Here is a 14,121-nt window from a genome sequence, read left to right on the forward strand (position 1 = left end):
ATATATAAAAGTAAACTCAAAATGGATCAAAGACCTGAATGTAAGTCATGAAACCATTAAACTCTTGGAAGAAAACATAGGCAAAAACCTCTTAGACATAAACATGAGTGACCTCTTCTTGAATATATCTCCCTGGGCAAGGAATACAACAGCAAAAATGAACAAGTGGGACTATATTAAGCTGAAAAGCTTCTGTACAGCAAAAGACACCATCAATAGAACAAATAGGAACCCTACAGTATGGGAGAATATATTTGAAAATGACACATCCGATAAAGGCTTGATGTCCAGAATATATAAAGAGCTCACACGTCTCAACAAACAAAAAACAAATAACCCAATTAAAAAATGGGCAGAGGAACTGAACAGACAGTTCTCCAAAAAAGAAATACAGATGGCCAACAGACATATGGAAAAATGCTCCACATCGCTAATTATCAGAGAAATGCAAATTGAAACTACAATGAGGTATCACCTCACACCAGTAAGGATGGCTGCCATCCAAAAGACAGAGAACAACAAATGTTGGCGAGGCTGTGGAGAAAGGGGAACCCTCGTACACTGATGGTGGGAATGTAAGTTAGTTCAACCATTGTGGAAAGCAGTATGGAGGTACATCAAAATGCTCAAAACAGACCTACCATTTGACCCAGGAATTGCACTCCTAGGAATTTACCCTAAGAATGCAGCAATCAAGTATGAGAAAGATCAGTGCACCCCTATGTTTATTGCAGCACTATTTACAATAGCCAAGAATTGGAAGCAACCTAAATGTCCATCGATAGATGAATGGATAAAGAAGATGTGGTACATATACACAATGGAATACTACTCAGCCATAAGAAAAGGGCAAATCCAATCATTTGCAGCAACATGGATGGAGCTGGAGGGTATTATGCTCAGTGAAACAAGCCAAGCGGAGAAAGAGAAATACCAAATGATTTCACTTATCTGTGGAGTATAAGAACAAAGGAAAAACTGAAGGAACAAAACAGCACCAGAATCACAGAACTCAACAATGGACTAACAGGTACCAAAGGGAAAGGGACTGGGGAGGATGGGTGGGTAGGGAGGGATAAGGGGTGGGAGAAGTAGGGGGGTATTAAGATTAGCATCCATAGCGGGGTGGGAGAAAGGGGAGGGCTGTACAACACAGAGAAGGCAAGTAGGGATTCTACAACATTTTGCTATGCTGATGGACAGTGACTGTAAAGGGGTTTATAGTGGGGACCTGGTATAGGGGAGAGCTAGTAAACATAATATTCGTCATGTAAGTGTAGATTAGTGATACCAAAAAAAAAAAAAGGGCAGTTCCTGTGTGGTAACCTCCAATGAGTTCTACACAAGAGTATAAAGGGCATATATAAGTGTAGGCAAAGGGTCTGTTTGTGTTTATACAGAGGATCAAAGCCTAATTGGGCTACCCCGAAAATGAACTAAGATACGATATGAAAAAGAACTTCCAACATCAGCACTCTCTGGAAGACTCATGCCAGAAGATGATCATCAAAAACCCCAACAAAGATCCACGCACTGCTACAGCTGTAGATGCACTCATCCCACCAGCTCCTGGACTTGCCATGGGAATGAGGAAGGATATATCTAAGCTGGCCTGTGCATACAGTAAAACAACAAATTTGACTGGATCTATACTGTTGGAACTCAATCAAGAATTAGGAGAAGTGCAAATTGTAGCACTCCAAAATCTTACAACTACAGACTATTTACTGTTAAAAGAACATAAGGGATGTGAACATTCCCCAGGAATGGGTTGTTTTAATTTGTCTGATTTCTCTCAGACTGTTCAAGTTCAGTCGGACAATATCCACCATATCATAGATAAGTTTTCACAAATGCCTAAGGTGCCTAACTGGTTTTCTTGGTTTCACTGGAGATGGCTGGTAATTACAGATATGCTTTGGTTATGTAACTATACTTTTATTATGTTAATGTGTGTGCGCAATTTAAGTAGTAGCTTAAAACCTATACATGCTGAAGTTACTCTACAAGAAGATATGTCAAAAAATAATCAATCTTCCCATGTTTTCTGCCGCCTGCTACTTCTATAGCTTTTCTTCTTCCTTCCTAATTACAACCCTTAAATAGAATTCGTGCCTCATATCAAATTTACCGAGTATCATAATTCTTCCAGGTGGTAAAGATACCTCAAGACAAATGCTGGGCATAGAAGCTACAGGGCATAAATATGCAAAGAAGTAAAAAGCTAACCATTTCAAACAATAAGGCTTCTCTCTCACTTACCAACTTTACATTTCCCTGTGTGGCCCCGGAAGATGACTGGTTAGCCAGAGACGGGTAAGATTCCTCAAGGGAGGAACAACCTAAGACAGGCACAGTCGCAGGGGGACCATCAGGTGAGAAATTGGGGATCAACAGAGGTGAGGCTTAGAACCTCAGCCCCCTGTTCTGAGAGAAATCTTCTGCATACGTGGATGTTTTATTGCCCTTGTCTAGCTTAGATTAACACATAGTCTACAGGCACACACCTGATCATCTACATTTGCTCTCTTACAACCCTAAACTATGTTTTCTACCTTTTTTCTTGTATCTACCTACCACTTCAGCATTTTATTAAAAATAATAATAATAAAGAGAGAAATGTGGTATCCACATATAAATCAAATATAAAAATCAAATGAGTATTCATATTAGAACTGACTGTTTATAGTTCACAATGCATGAGCAAAACCGAAGGTTTCTTTGATGGCTGCCCTTGTACTGTTCACCATGTAAGAACTTATTCACTATGTAAGAATTTGTTCTCCATGTAAGAACCTGTTTGTTATGCCTCAGAAGATTGGAGACTGACGAAAATTAGGCTTGGGGTGGATTAATGATTGTGCATTGAGCATTGACTCCCCTATACAGAATTTTATTGTTGTTAACAACCATTCGATCAATAAATATGAGAGATGCCCTCACAAAAAAAAAAAGTATACACTTCCAATGGTAAAATAATAAGTAACCGGGATGTAATGAATATAGTCAAGATATTGTAACAGCTTGGTATGGTGATAGCTGGTACCTAGAATTGTCATGTATATAAATGTTGAATCACTATGTTGTACACCTGAAACTAATGTAATGTAATACTGTGTGTCAACTACCCTTCAATAAAAAAATAAAATAAAATAAAATAAAATAAAAATTAAATAAATTTTAACTTATTTAAAAATAAAAGATTCAAAATTAAATCAAGCAAGACCTCTGCCCTCAAAGACCTTTGCTCTAAAAATGGCAGGCAAGTGAATCATTAGGTCTATTAAAGTGTGAGAACCATCATGTAAGAACATGTGTGGGATTCTCTGGGTGGACAGAGCAAGAGCCCAGGGCTCTTGAATGGGGCTTAAGGAACATTTTTTTGAAGGTTGTGTTTAGATCAATTTTTAGTAAAAGATGAAAGAAGAAAAGGGGGACAAGGGAAGCACATTTCAGGCAAAGGGAGAATTACATGCATTGTACACAGACATAAAACATGAGAAAGAAGCTGGAATGGCAGTAGGTTCCTGACCTTGAAGGGACTTGATTACCACAAATTTATCCTGAAGGTGTTTTGGAAAGATTTTAATGGCAATGATAAGATCCAATTTGCAGCAATGTAGATGATAGGCAATAGCTATTTCTTTGGGGCAGGGGTGTGAGGATAGAATTGTAGCCGGGCAATACAGGAGGTTCTTTTCTTATATGCTGTGAGAAATTGCAGGAATCAGGACTAAGAGAATAGCAGAGGAAATGTATAAAACATACGTAATTAAACAGATCAAAGCTGTAGAATCAAAATAGGTTTCATGACCTATTAGAAGGGGCAAAGTAGTTACAGTGCTATTAAGGAAATAGACAAATTTGCATTAGGTGACTATATCTAGTCATGATTCATTTAAAAAACTAAACATGTTGAAAAGCTAGATTTGTTACTGTTTGCTTAATTCTGTTTTGAACATTAGACAGGAAAGTGGAGATATCTGGCAGGCTGCTGGATATGTAGATCTGGATTACAAAAGAGATAGCTCTACTATATTAGCAAAAACATACTTGAACAGTGAATAGGATTGTTTGGAGAAGATATGAATTCAAAAGAGCAAAGAACTGAGGACAAAAGCTTTAAAAAGCAGAGAAAATTTAGGAAAGCTGGGGGGGAGGGTACAACAAAATCCAAAGAAGGAAGAAATATAATAAGGTCTAGTGAAGATAAACTGAACGTATTAATGTTTTAGGTAATAGGACCACTAACTTCACAGAACTGTGATAACTTATCTGAGGGAACAGGCATGGATTTGGCTCACTCCTAAGGGTCAGATGTGACAATCATGTATGACCTCCCTGGAGAGTGTTTCAATCTTTAGAGATGAAGGAATGCATCATACAACAAAAATGCTTAAGGTCTTACATATATATATAAAATACATATACATATGTAATTTTAAATGTTACAATTTTATATACACACACACACACACACACACATATCCTAGCAGAAACTCCAGAATTCATATAAAAGAAACTTACAGGTACCATTCCAACTGAAACACAAGGCAAAGGAACATTTCCCAATGTTGTATTTCCACAATAAGCACCTGGTTTTAACTTGGAGATTGTGATTTATTAGGGGTGACTATGTGGAGGGCTGGCTGATAGAGATTGTGGTGGTAGACTTAGGCCACCTGATTGCCATGAACCAGCTTTTGATGTATCACATTAGAAATGTGGCATCATTTGTGGGTACCCCACCCTTCATGTATGATTATGCATTTGAATGAAGTCTCCCCTAGAAGGTCAATACTAGACATGATGCTCTTTTGAAACATCTTGTAATGCTGTTAACACTTTTTGTAATCAAAGCTCAAATGTAATTATGATTTTTTAAAAAGTGAAACAGTGGTCTAAGATGAAGGAATATGTTACAAATATTTTAAAATAGTGCAGCTGGAGTGCTGGGGATTTTAGAGCACCTTTCATTTACTGAAAGAAAAGTGTTGTTCAACTTAAAAAAGGTTAGAACTGAAGCCAAGCATATGCATTTAAAAAGTTTATTCTAGTTTTACACCAGACTCTTTCGATAAGACATAGCTATTTATTGTACTCAGTCCTCACATCTTAACATAGCTGACAACGTTGGAGATATTTCAAAGTTGACATTGTGAGTGACATCTGTGAAAATTTCAATGGCTAACTGAAACATAAGGATCTTTGGAAACAGAAAGACCAGTCTTTCCCATCTTAAAAAAAAATGTTTTTCATAAATGACAGATCGATAAAGGGTTGACATCCAAAATATATAAAGAGCTCACACACCTCAACAAACAAAAAGCAAATAATCCAATAAAAAAAAAAATGGGCAGAGGAGCTGAACAGACAGTTCTCCAAAGAAGAAATTCAGATGGTCAACAGGCACATGAAAAGATGCTCCACATCACTAGTCATTAGAGAAATGCAAATTAAAACCACAATGAGATATCACCTCATACCAGTAAGGATGGCTACCATCCAAAAGACAAACAACAACAAATGTGGGCGAGGTTGTGGAGAAAGGGAAACCCTCCTACACTGCTGGTGGGAATGTAAATTAGTTCAACCATTGTGGAAAGCAGTATGGAGGTTCCTCAAAAAACTCAAAATAGAAATACCATTTGACCCAGGAATTCCACTCCTAGGAATTTGCCCTAAGAGTGCAGCAGCCCAGTTTGAAAAAGACAGATGCACCCCTATGTTTATTGCAGCACTATTTACAATAGCCAAGAATTGGAAGCAAACTAAGTGTCATCAGTAGATGAATGGATCAAGAAGATGTGGTACATATAAACAATGGAATATAATTCATCCATAAGAAAACAAATCCTACCATTTGCAACAACATGGATGGAGCTAGAAGGTATTATGCTCAGTGAAATAAGCCAGGCAGAGAAAGACAAGTATCAAATGATTTCACTGATCTGTGGAGTATAAGAACAAAGAAAAAAACTGAAGGAGTAAAACAGCAGCAAACTCACAGAACCCAAGAATGGACTAACAGTTACCAAAGGGAAAGGGACTGGGGAGGATGGGTGGGAAGGGAGGGATAAGGGGGGAAAAAAAGAGGGCATTAAGATTAGCATGTATAATGAGGGGGGCCACGGGGAGGGCTATAAAACCCAGAGAAGACAAGTAGTGACTCTATAGCATCTTACTATGCTGATGGACAGAGACTGTAATGGGGTATGTGGGGAGGACTTGGTGATGGGGGGGAGTCTAGCAAACATAATGTTCCTCATGTAATTGTAGATTAATGATACCAAAATAAAAAAAAATATTTATATCTGCAAATGGTCTCTCAAAGGAAGCCTTACTCAAATGTTAACTTTTATGGGTAAAGAGAATGAAATCACTTTATCTGAGGGTAAGTAATATGAATAAGAAAATTCTCACTATAAAAATTTGGTAGGGCCCTTTTATTTAGCTAAGTAACATTCAATGGCCATAGTGAAAACTTCAAAAGACAGCAGTAGTGGAATATCCTTCCATTTAACATCAAGCCAGTACTGCAGAAAATTGCTGTCATATTTTCTGTTATTAACCTTTGCAATGAGATATGCTTTTTATGCATAGAGAAAAATTTTCTCCTCTATTTTAATGTGAGTTTAATTAGACACTAATAAAATAAATAAATTGAAATTAAGCCATGTAAAGCTGCTTCATTTTGTCCTTTCTACATTTGCCTTTGAGTTAGTTATTAGAAAAATAATTGAAGGAAAGGTTTTTATTTTATACTCTTTTATTGATCACCTGATGGCATTCTGCCATAGCAAAAGAGGTGAAGGTGTGAGTTAAAATATATGCCTTTTCCTTAAATGTGTTATAGGATCCCATTGTCCTTAAACCCCTCAGAAATCTTTATCTATACCTGAATTTCTTTGTCCAAAGTCCCTATTCCTTCACTGTGGCTCTAACCAATTTCCTGCCAGAAAGTAATCACAAATGCCTTTATTGATTATTTCCCTTCTGCCTCAGAGCATTCTCCATAGGACTGCATGCCTAAATTGCCCAAATTTCCTCTTTTAATCTTTCCATGAGTTGATCTTCCATAAATGGTTTCATAACTTCACTTCCCCGAGATGTCCTTGCTCAGATTTATTAAGGTGTGCTTGAGTACCTGCTCTCTCTAGATACAGCACTTTTTCGGGTACACTCGGCAAGACCCGAAAAATTATGCACTTGTCCTAGTGCATAGACTAACAGATCTCTTATTAGCTGTGTGACTTTGTCTTAAATCTTGTAGTGACTCAATAACATGATCTATGTTTAGCAGCTGACATAAAATTTGTCCTTATTAAATGCTTGTTGAATAAGTAAATGAGTGCTACACGTCTGTAGTGTTGGGCTTACCAGTTTCAGACATTTCTTCTTTAAATCATTCAGCAAATGTTTATTTATCACATATGGATGGTAAACTGCACTGGGCACTGGGAATAATTTCAAGCAAACCTAGTAAGGATCATTATCTGTTTGTGTGGTCCATAATATAACTCTGCCTGCCATTAGTTTGGTTAATAATTCTTTAGAAACAGTAGCAGGTGTCTCTGCTCAAACCTAAACTGTAATTATTATACAACTGGTGTATCTGGAAAATTGATGAGGCAGGCCTTCCCCAAATCAATGTCCATAACTCTTTGTTTTCCCCCATAATCCTACCAATCCACCTAAGACAGTTAGTTATAAGTGTGGCCATAGAAGCAACAAAATCTAGAGTAAGATATCAGGAAGAGGCATTCAGGGTCAGAAATGAGAATGCATGCAGGATGGTCCCTGAAAAAAGGCCCAGGGAAACAGGGGCCTTGGAGATAAGTGGGCTACCTGGAAAGTATACATGGTTCCAGACTGAGCAGCAGGGAACAGGCACTGGACAAAGCTTTCAAGCCTCAGCTGGGAGGTAGCAAATCAAGAGATGATGATTGAGACAAATTCACTCATGTAATCTAGGAAATTTCTCCCCATAATAAGGTGGAATGTTAGTATAAAGAAAATGATTTAGTATTTACATATTAGTCACTCAACCACAACAGCCAAAACAGTAATAGTTCATTTTAATGCTTATAGGACCAAATGTGCATTTCCAAAATCAAGTCTCATTATGTATTGACTTCTCAAGGGGTAGTGTTTAAATGAATTTTGTAAAGACAATAGAATATGCATTAAAATCATATAAATGCTAATTGCATTAATAAATTTTTGATGTCTTTAGATATATGATCCCTCCAACAGTTTTCACAAATTTTCCAAAACCATGTAATAATAAAACGGCTCATAAATAAAAAGTGAGGCAACATGTTTAATTGTATAAGGTGCTATCTTGAAACTAGCTTATAAAAGTTAATGGTCAGTAAAACTTTTCTTCAGTCCATAAAATGTGTTTATTTAACTTCCTCTTGAAATATCTGACAATTAGAAGCATGTTATTATCATATTGAAATAAAACCCAGTTAAATTATAGACACATTCCTTCCTTCAGGATCCTCAGAGAAGTCAGAAACAACTCTTGAATAGAGGTTATATCCAGATTTTTAAAGAACATATTTTCAGTGGAATTATGGTGAGAATACAATGATGGAGAAGAGTTGATTGGAAAAACAAATTGAAGCATTATAGTGTTATTTCCAAAAACAGATACAGTGATTGATATGTGCCCGTGAACTTCTTGAGCAAACATAGAAATCTCTTGTCACTTGACATTAAAATTCCAATAGCAAATGTCTCTGGCTGTATCCCAAGCTGAGTAATTATATTTGGTTCATAGCATAAGCATTTGATGATTTTAAGCTTTTCAGTAAGCCCGGCTTTTGCAATTTCACCCAGGATGCATTTTAAAACAGTAATACTAAAATGGTAAAATCAGTGAAAGTCAGAAAAATGGGCAACTAAGTAAGAGACAAGGCTAGATATATCGAAGACAGAAAATGAGATGCTGCAATACATAAACACCTAAGCCTTGACCTTGAATGACCTTTAAGTGTATACAAAGAAGACCTACACAGATTTAAAAGAAAAATATTCAAGAGATAAGAAAAAGCCCACACTATGAATTTCAGACTGTGACTGCTGTGCATTATATGCTCAAATGTAGTGAAAAGGAGTGAAAAAAAATCTGCAATGACGAGTGATGGGTGAGCTTATGGTCATTAATTATCTTCTGTCTTTTCACAAATCTTCATCTAACTTAGCGGGACAAAAATATCTTGGCCCAGGTTATCGTGGATCTGTAAATTTTTATTGGCTACTAGGCATGAAGATTAATAACTCCAAAGTCCATTTACATATCTTACTAATTCAGCATCAAAAGAAAGTGTGGTCAAGTTGTTTTTAATCACTCTGTTAATTTTGGCATGTTAGTTTATATTTACATACAGTGCTGGGAAAAAAATGGTCAGTAGAATTGGGGGCTAAGATTAAGGAACATGTTTCAGAAAAATAAACCTCAAAATGAGTATACCAGAAAAACTGAAGAAATAATCCATGAGCTTCAAGCCTTGGAAACATACTTAATTAAGAGAAAGTGGTCAGCAGTTGCTATTTTGCATAAGCTGCAATAGCTGATATAGCTTATTCTACAGGAGAAACCAATCCTGTGACCTAGCTACACTGGGTTAGGTTGTGGGCAGGTGTATAAACTGGAAGTCACAATCTGTAAACTGGATGCAGATCACTAAGGAACAAATTCTGCCTGAGAGAGGCACTCCACACAGAGTGGCAGCTTGTAATTACCCTCTCTGAAAGCTCACTAAATAAGGAAAAGGTAGACCTCTGGATCTCATTGTCTTATTCTAAGTGCATTACACATTCCACAATAACTAGGATGAGAAAATGATATAATTTGTGAGATGAGTCCCCTTTGCCCTCATTCTTGTGAGGCCTTTCAGTAAGCCTTTATTGGAGAAGATAATCTGTGTAACCCTGGAAACATGGAGGTATTTGATCTCTTACAGGAGACAAGCACAGAAATGTAAGCAACTAAACTAAAAATCTGTTGCACTATGAAAAACCATTGCAAAAACTGGTTGATTCCAAAGCAACATTTTAAAAAATAAAGAGTAAGTCTCAATAACAATGTATTTTAGTTTTGAAAAGAAGTTTGCATTTTACAGAACACTGTACACAGATGTAATTATATTTGATCCTCAATACAGTCCTGAAGAAAGAATAGATATTATATTTAATGTACAGAGAAATTAATTTAACCCCATATAGATAAAGAAATTTTTTCTTAATTTATTACAATGGATCAGCAGAGTTAGGACTGGCACACAGGCATTCTGAATCTAACCCCAGTTATGTGTGTGCACATACAGGCATACTTTGCTCTCTGCCTTGAAATGGGTTTCACTGAGGGGCACCATTCAGCTGAATGTCTCATAAATGATTCATCATGACAATGGGCATTAGTTGATAGGAATTAGAAGCTCTGGGAAAGCCATGTATAGCATAAAGAGAGTTTTCATTTTAATTTTTAAATAAAAACTGCAAGGCTATTATGGGACAACTGAAATTCCATTTGGCTTGCCAAGTTCTTATTTAAAATAAGAACTGGACTATTCTGTCATGCAAAGTGAACAAGCAGTACTAAACAGAGGTGTTTGTGCAGTCTAACCACTTCTATAATGAGTTGATTTTTCCCATTGCTCTCCTTTTGACATTAAAGTCAGGGTACGAATAGCGGTGGGTAATACTGACAGAGTGCCTGTTGTGCCAGGCATTGTCCTGAGTGCTTTATGTATACTAACTTTTTAAACCTCACAATAACCTTACAGAGAAGAAGCAAGGGGAAAAAAAAGCAAAAATAAAGAAGTGGGACTATATCAAACTAAAAAGCGTATGCATAGCAAAGGAGACCATCAACAAAGCAAGAAGGCAAACTATAGTAGGGTGGAATATATTTGCAAATGATGTATCTAATATGGGGCTAATATCCAACATATATGAAGAACTCATACAACTCAACACCAAAAACAAATAATCTGATTTCAAAATGGGCAGAGAAAGTGAACAGACATTTTTTCCAAAGAAGACATACAAATGGCCAACAGATACATGAAAAGCTGTGCCACATCACTAATGATCAGGGAAATGCAAATCAAAACCACAGTGAGATACCACCTCACACCAGCCAAAATGGCTACTATTCAAAAGACAAAAATAACTGGTGTTGGAGAAGATATGGAGAAAAGGAAACCTTCATACACTGCTCGTGGGATTGTAAATTGGTCTAGCCACTGTGGAAAGCAGTATGGAGGTTTCTCAAAAAATAAATATAGAAATACCATATAATCCAGTAACTCCACTTCAGGAATTTACCCAAAAAAACAAAGTCTCTGATTTGAAAAGATATATGCATTGCAGCATTATTTACAATAGTCAAGATATGGAAGCAACCTAAGTGTCCACTGATACATGAACAGATAGAGAAGATATGATATATATACACAATGGAATATTAATGAGTCATAAAAAAGAATGAAATCTTACTATTCATGACAACATGGATGGACTGAGAAGACATTACGCTAAGTGAAGTAAGTCCTACAAATATACATTTTTCACTTTTGTGTGGAATCTAAAAAAATGAAACAACCAAGAAGACCATACATAAATACAGAGAACAAACTAGTGGTTGCCAGAGGGAAGAAGAATGGCTGGATGGGCAAAATAGGTAAAGGGAATTAAGCATACAAACTTCCAGTTGTAAGATAAATAAGTCATCGGGGTGAAAAGCACAGCATAGGGAGTAGTCAATGATATTGTAATAGCTTTGAATGGTGACAGGCGTTCAGTACATTCACCACGGTGAACATTTCATAATGTACATAATTGGCAAATCACTATGTTGTATGCCTGACACTAATATAATATTGTATGTCAAATATACAATTAAAAAATAAAAATACATAAAAATAAAATGTTTCAAAGGGAGCCCTTATGAAACTGAGACTTAAGGAATTGAAAACTTGCTAACGGTTATATAGTGAGTCAGCTGCAGAGCTGGGTTTTGCCTCTGCAGACCGGCTCCTGCATTTGAAGAACCAAGTATACTGCCTCTCATAAAGTAGGATTACATGATTACATGATAGAGAAGAACCACAAAGGACTGGGAGTCACCCAGAATTGACTGGATTTCTGGCTCCATCACTGCCCAGCTACCTATATTACTGATGTTTACCTCATCTCTGCCACTGTTTATTCATCTGTAACATGGAGATGCCGGGAGAGCTGTTTTCCTAGGATCATCAGGAGGTTCAAGTGACATGATGCAAATAAAGCCTGCTTGTTTGCACATTACATGATGGATAAACCATAACTGTAGAAGACAAGCAGTGATCGTACTTTGCAAATAATCTACTCAAATCCGTTAATTAAAAAAAAAATCAGGAAGCTAAAGCCCAAAGGGTTGAAATTAGTAATTTTATATTATGCTGTCAGTGGCAGAATCAAGAGGAGCTAAGCCTCTCAACTCCATGTTTAGAGTTCTTTGAACACAAAGGAGTAAATAAAGGATTTTACCTAACATGTGATTTATTTCAATTAAAAAAGTTCACTGTTGAAGTATTTTTAATTCTCTTCCTCTGTTCAAAAATGGTTCTGACAATGACTGTTATTGGAATATCCTTTCAGTCTTATCTATATGTTATAACTATATATAAGTAAACTGTAAAACTGTTTCTTCTCTCTCAAATGTTGACAATAAATGGACTGTCTTATATATATATATATAAAAAAAAAAAGCAGTAGCAAGTGTAGTCCCATCTGTATCCTCAAATCAATCAAATCAGAGGAATCATTTGTCTTGCTTCCCAGAGGTGGGATGTCTGTTTATCTTCGTATTTGACAGTGGTTATAGATTGAAGAGGTCAGGAGATCCACAAAATATTATAAAAAATAAAATCAGACCCAAGCAAATATAAAGCAAGCCTGGAAAACAAGGGAACCTTCAACCTTGGCTCATTTGACCATCAGCAAAATCCCTGAACTGATCACATGGTACATTTTACCAAGACAATGAGAAAACAAGCTGTCAAGTTGATCATGCTGTTTTAACGTATGGTTTCCAGAAAGCAGTTCTTGCTACCTGAATGGGCACTGGTAGTGCAAGGACTGACTAAACACTGTCATATTTCATAGTTTTTGTACAGGTACCATTGGTGCTCACTGAGAATGCAAGTTATTTAAAGGCAGAAGTTTTAGAAATCTTCTCATGGTACCCAGCATATGACTGAACACAGGTAAAAAAAGAGAAAAAATCCATAGCTGAATTGACTTGAAATGCAGCTCCTAAGATTATTAACAGCAAATAAGAGTAAATGTATCTGTACATTTGATATTGTAGGGTCACTACCTTAGAGTAGTAAAAGCTGAAGGTAAAGTAATGAACAGAACTTTAAGAGTGAGTGTAGTGATGATCCAGCTTCATGAAAAATGATGGCTGAATTCTCCCTCCATGCAGTATATGATAGAGGTGGTTTAAGCTATCATTGTTTCATTTTTTTTTTTGAATAATAGATGTCACCTGAAAATGAGCCCTGACCATACACTTCCTCTTTCTCATGCTGACTCAGCTCTGAAGCTACAGCAGCAGAAACTCTGAACTTCTAGCCTAGAGAGAAAGGAATCACAATTTAGCAGTCCAAGATACAGCACTGTTTTGATGAGGTTTTCTTTAATAACACAGTATCTGAGACTCATGATGGCATAAAAAATAGGCAAATAGAGAAAATTCACACAATTCTTTAAATGTCACAAGCTTGTGTGTAATGAACACCCAAATCAGTGGTACAAGTGAGGGCTGTGGGAGCTCAGAGGAAGTGGGTGGCACAGCCAGGCCTGCAGTGCAAGGATGGCGGGCTAGGGAGTAACACCCCTTCCCAGCACCTATACCTTTGCTAGGGACCCACGCTGTCTCCCTTGGAGCCTCTCAGAAAAGATTCTTTGGATTTTTATTGAACATATATAAAATAGGAAGAATTCTAACACTGAACAGATTAAAGACGTCCCCTGCTTTACTTTCCTGAATAAGTATCTCCACACTGAGCTGAAGAAAAGATAGAGACACAAACAGTTAATAAGGCATGCAAAAAAAGACAA

This window comes from Manis pentadactyla, chromosome 2 (genome assembly GCF_030020395.1).
Source record: "Manis pentadactyla isolate mManPen7 chromosome 2, mManPen7.hap1, whole genome shotgun sequence".
Classification (NCBI taxonomy): domain Eukaryota; kingdom Metazoa; phylum Chordata; class Mammalia; order Pholidota; family Manidae; genus Manis; species Manis pentadactyla.